Genomic DNA, 5,695 nt, shown 5'->3' with positions numbered 1-5,695 from the left:
ACCTGAGAGCATCCCGCCAGAGCCCACTAGAAGCAAGATGTCCTTGGCCCACTACCTCCTTCTGAGCCAGCCTAGAGTCTGCTCCCAGCCAGGGCTCTTGCTTCTCCATCCTAAATGCCATTTCCCCCCCATCTAAATGCCATTTCCCCTGTCTGGGCCCGAGCCACTGCCTGCTGTCTGGGGCAGCTGGAAATTTCTCAAATGTCGCTTTGATTTATGGCTCTAGTTAATTCTCGAGGAGGCCCATGAGATGCCCTGAGCTCTGGAGCCTCAATGGGATAAATCATTTAACAGGTGGTTAAATATTCTTTAAGGTCTAAAGAACACAGGCAGGGTATAGACTGGGGACCGAGGCTGGGGGAGATGGCAAATTTCTGAGCGGAGAAAGGGAAAACTCTGCAGCCATTTCAGAGCCACGGGGGACAAGTTGTCATCAGCCGTGGCTGGAGGTGGCACTTGGGGGCCCCTTCGTACCCACGGACCCAGAAGGCTGGGGGCACCTAGGCATGGGAGGATGCGGGGATGACAGCAGGTGGGCTGCCAGCTGTGTGCCCCAGCCGTGTGGTTCCTCTGCGGGGAGGCGCCCTCAGGACCCCAGATGCCTTTGGTTGGAAGTGAGGACTCTGACAGCCTGATGGCGCGGCTGGCCGGTCTACAAGAGTAGGCGGTGGGGAGGCCTCAGGCAGATTGGACAGCGACAGCCCTACCTGGCCTTCAAGTATGAAATGACACAGGACAAGCCAAACCAAACAGAACTGGGCTATCACTCTGGAGACCCCAGAATGATGTCATCCCTCTATCGCACCTCTGCGGGGAGCTTTATGGGTTCAAGGGGCACTCCCATCCTTGGTAAGGTTTAATCCTCATGCAGGCTCCAAGGGCAGCAGGGCGAGGGCTACTACCCTGGTGTCCGAAGGAGAGAACAGGCTCTGAGAGGCTGAAATCCTGCCTGAGGTGGCACAGCGGGTCACAGGCCAGAGGGGATCCAGGAGGATGCAGCTCACCCAGAGGGAAGACGCCTCAGGCTCGGGGGCATCAGGAAGGGGACCCAGAGGTCACAGGCCCAAAGTACCCATTTTAAAGATGAGGAGACAGGTCCTGAGAGGGGAAGAGATGGACCCAAGGGACAGATAGTGGCAGAGATGGGGACGAAGTCTCGGGGAGAAGGCCTAAGGGTGAATGTCTGCCCCCCACCAAGTGTCCTCCCCTTGGGACTGTTTCCTCTAAGTGAAGGTTGTATTAGAGTCTCAGGAGGCTGTGAAAATTGAAGTGGCAGTAGTCCGGGTGGGAGGGCAGCAGGAGCGGGAGGCCCCCTGGGATAGCCTCCCCTCCCTCCCTGGCCCCCCATAGTGTCCCCCGTGCTCACATTCCCTCCTGCTCCCCCATCCCCCATCTGTCCGATGCAGCCCTGGGGTGCAGGGCCAGGCTGGGGTGAGGCATCTCTATGTCCCGTGGGAGGACAGATTTGTCTGGGGCCAGGGCTCAGCTCCATGGGTGGGGAGGAGCAGGAGAGGCCCAGGCTGACATCCTGCCTGAGCCTGGACTGACAGGGAGGCAGGTCGGCTTCAGGGCATCAGGGCTGGTGGGGTGGGGGGTCATTCCCAGGAGGGCCTCCTGCCCCTAACTTTCTTTCTTTCTTTCCTTCTTTTTTTAAGATTTATTTATTTATTTGAGAGAGAGAAAGGGCACGGGTGAGTAAGGGGAGGGGCAGAGAGAGAGGGAGAGAGAATCCTCAGACAGACTCCCCGCTGAGCATGGAGCTGGACTCAGGGCTTGGTCTTGATCCCAGGACCCCGAGATTATGACCTGAGCTGAAAACAAGTGTCGGATGCTTAACCGACTGTGCCACCCAGGCACCCCTGCCCCCAGCTTTCTGAGCAGGTCAGAACGCACAGGAACAGCTCGAGTGGGCACAGGGCCCCACACAGGTGCGCAGCGGGCTGCCCTCCCCTGGGCGGACCTACCCCGCTTCCTATCAGAAAGCTCCAGGAATCGGTGTTTACTGCGGTGGATGAGCTGGACCCATGGCTGACGGGGCCTCTGGAACCCCTCAGGAGGTTCTGAGGGCGCAGGAGGCAGTCCAGGAAGCTGAAGTTGTAAGACTGACTCTTGTTTTGGGGACAAGGCCAGTCCCCTCTTTCCTGAGCTCTGACCAAGCCCTCAGGGGACCCTGGAGCCGCCATAGACAAGTGCAGGGTCAGGGTCAGGGGGATCCCTAGGGTATCTGCCGCTCACCCCTGCAGCTGCGTGTGTGTGTGCGCGAGACAGGGCAATGTCACACCACAGGGCTCACACCCACGTCTCTAGCCCACAGTGGCCAATGCTCCCGGGTTGCCTGCTTGTGGCCTGGCTGGGAGTTTCTTGTGCCCGTGGTTGTTCTCTCTCCCGGGCTAGTGCCTCTTGGCCTGAGCAGCACCCACCCCCCAAAACCCCCGAGGTTACAGGCACAGGCTGGGTCCTGGCAGATGCCCCACAAGGTGAATATGCAAGTGTTGCCAGGGTGAGAGAGGGGACGGAAGGGGCCCAGTGTCCCCCAGTGAGCCGGGCTGAGTCGCATCTGGGTGGAGGCCAGGGCTGGGGTGAGAGTGAGAGGAACAGGTCTTTCTGGGTGTGCAGTGACAGGCAGCTCCTGGAGCATCTGGGCACCCCCATCTTCTGAGTCATCCCATCACTCTCTCTTACAACCATGGAGGATGAATGAATAATTCACAGGTGGCTCTAGCTTTATGAAGTAGTCATCCTTCCCTGGCCTCCAGAGTAATGAACTCTCCTGCAGGCAGAGCAGCATCATCAAGAGCCCATTAACACCCTGTCCCTAGTACCTGCATCAAACCGCTGTCTGGGTGGGGCTTCCTGGGAATGAGTGGTGAGTGGCTTGCCCAGGGAGCCCAAGGCGGGTGGGGTCTTGGTTCTAGCTCCTGGGTTCTCAGTCTGGAGCAAACTGTTGCTCATGGAGTTTGCAGACAGCTAGGGGTTGCAGTTAGACGCTTAGAAGGACTTCCAGAGGACAAGGTTGAGGTTAAGGAGGATCTTCAGCCTCTGGGGCTGCTGGGGACTTTAGATATCTTTCTTTTTGTAGCTAAGGGCACAGAGTGGGGGGAATCGCCGCCTCCACATCTCATAGCTTGTGGGCAGTAGATGGGGGAGCTCCAGTCTGGGGCTCTTTGCATTAATTAGGCTTTCTGCCTACCCCCAGCAATGTCTCCAATGGGGCTGAGAGATAGTAGAGACACTCCTCCAGGAAGGGATGAGTCCTAGGGGGATCTAGTTCACCTTGCCCCGGGTCGCCACCCCTCGGGTGCCTGAGAAAAGGGTCTAAAACCTAGGGGGTGAGGAGCCTGGGGTGCAGAGAAGAAAGCCCCTCCAGACCTGTGTCCATTCACCCAGTGTCTACCAGTTACCTCCCAGGCTCTGTGTGGGCACCATCCCTGTCCCCTGGAGTACCACAGCAGACGAGGACTGGGTGGGCTGGGCAGCTCAGAGGCCCAGAGCGAGTGGAGGGAGCATGAGGACCTGCAGGTGCCAGAGGTCAGGGCCTGGGCTGAGGGTCGCATCAGCCTGGAGTTGTTGGCTGTTTTGGGGGATCCCCCTCCCCAGCTGGAGCCAACGAGTTGGGGCAGGAAGAGGGGGAAGGCAGAGCCTTGAAAAGGAGTTAAGAGTATAATATCCAGCCTCAGACAGACTAGTACCCTCTTCAGTCCCCTAACAGCACATTGCACCCTCGTGGCCCTGCTTTTGTCTGAGCCGTGCCCTGGAATAAAGAGCCTCTGGATGGCTCTTTCCACTCTGTGAACAAATGTCCATCTGACCACGCAGGCCCCTCCTCCAGGAATCCTTTCTTGATCCCCCCTTGCCTCCCACCGCCCCCCCCCCGCTCTGAGACCCATCCCCCACACCTGGGGATTGGGCCAGGTGTCCCTCTTCTGGGCTCCCCATACACCCCTTGCACTGAAATGGCTTCTGGGCCTTAGTCATCCAAGCAGCCCTGTCCCAGCACCTACCACCTGCAGGCAAAGATCAGGAGCTCCAAAATCAGCTGCTGAGTCCGCAGGTGGGCCGCCAGCCAGAGGATTCATCTCACTGTCCGGCCCTCGCACCGGTTTGCTGTGTGACCTTGCACAAATCACTTTGCCTCTCTGGGCTGGGGGCTGAGCTACTGTTTTCCACATGTTTTTGAAATGCATTTAACATCAGGACACCATACAGTCACAATATGTTGATTTATGAAACCTAAAACTGAGACAAAATTTTGTAAACTGAGGTTTCTCTTCCTACAGGTGTCCTACTCTTTTATTTTGCATTCACTTTCCTCCCCACGTCCCCCCCGCCCCCCAAAGGCTGGTCACAATCCATGAACTGGTTCTCCCCCTCATGGTTGACAATATGCGGTTGGAAAATACTTCCTGGGATGGTCCCAAGCTTCTCTGCTGCTCATTGCTCCTGCAACTGCTTTCTCCCTCCAAAGACTTTTCCGATGTCCCCAGCAAAGACACAGATCCTGCCACCCGGCACCCCCGAGCAGCTTCATGTTTATGCCAGGGACCATCTTCTGTCCTCTATCTCGTGCTGGCCTAGAACATCCAGCCGCGGGGGCTGGCGCTGTGTGCCTCGGCGTCAGGAATGAGGCTTGAGGAGGGCATGGCCTGGTCCCCAGCTATCCGGGGGAGATATTGGCCAAGCTGTGCCTGAGCGCCTCAGGACAGAGTACACGAACCCCTGCCAGGCTCTCAGAGCAGGGTGGGGAACTGAGCCCCAGCCCCCAGCCCCATGCTCCTGCCTGGTGGAACAGGCCTCTGGAAAGGTCCAGCAGAAGCACCTCCTGCCCTGGGCCCCACCTAGAGATCTCCCCAGCCCTCCTCTGCTCTGGTCCTGCAGGGACCCCAGCATCCGCCTTCTGGACCCCTCCAACAGGGAAAGGACGTGCAATTAGAAAGTACACTGGGACGACAGGCATAAATCAGGTGTCTGGACGAACTAGGATGGGTGGTGATCCGATGGGGGCCCACCCAGCCCTCCTCCCCTTCCAGGCTCGGAAGCAGGCACGAGGCTCGCTCCTGTTCGCCTGAGCCTCAGGAGGCCTGCAGACGCTGCAGTCTCCGCCTCGCTGTGGCCGCCGTCGCTCTCACAATGTAGTCAAGCCCCTGAGCCAACCCTGCTGACCGCTGGCCCCCTTCCTCCCTGCCCACCAGTCCCCGGTGTTGGGTGAGGTTTAAAGCTCCAGCTCGGCAGGGACACAAGGACCAGAGGAGGGGCGGCCACATGACCCAGTCGTGGCCAACGAGATGCTGAGGGGAAGGTTTCTCCCGCCACGGAAGCGGCCAGGGGCGCAGCGCCTGGGCCCCTCCATCCGCCTCTGGCTGTCTGGGTGATAGGGTGCGAGCTCAGAGCTTCTGTAGTCGTGGCCGACCCCGAGGGGGCGGAGCAGGACGATGGAAGGAGCCTGGGTCTTGGTGACAGGAATCCTGATTGGCTGAGGGCCATGGGGCCACTTAGTATGAGTTTGTTGCACAAAGGCAGGTGCGATAGACTCCGTGGTGTTACCTGCCCGACAGCTGTTACCGCTCCCTCCGCTAGGGGCCCTCGGGCTTTCCTTTGCGGAACCGGCCCTTTGCCTCTCTCAGTGTGTGGGTTTGTGTAGGAGTCCCGCTACACACACACACACACACACACACACACACACACACACACACACACA

The sequence above is a fragment of the Neomonachus schauinslandi genome, chromosome 8 (assembly GCF_002201575.2).
Source record: "Neomonachus schauinslandi chromosome 8, ASM220157v2, whole genome shotgun sequence".
In the NCBI taxonomy this organism is placed as follows: Eukaryota; Metazoa; Chordata; class Mammalia; order Carnivora; family Phocidae; genus Neomonachus; species Neomonachus schauinslandi.
The sequence above is the reverse complement of the archived record's forward strand: the minus strand, read 5'-3'. Positions refer to the sequence as shown.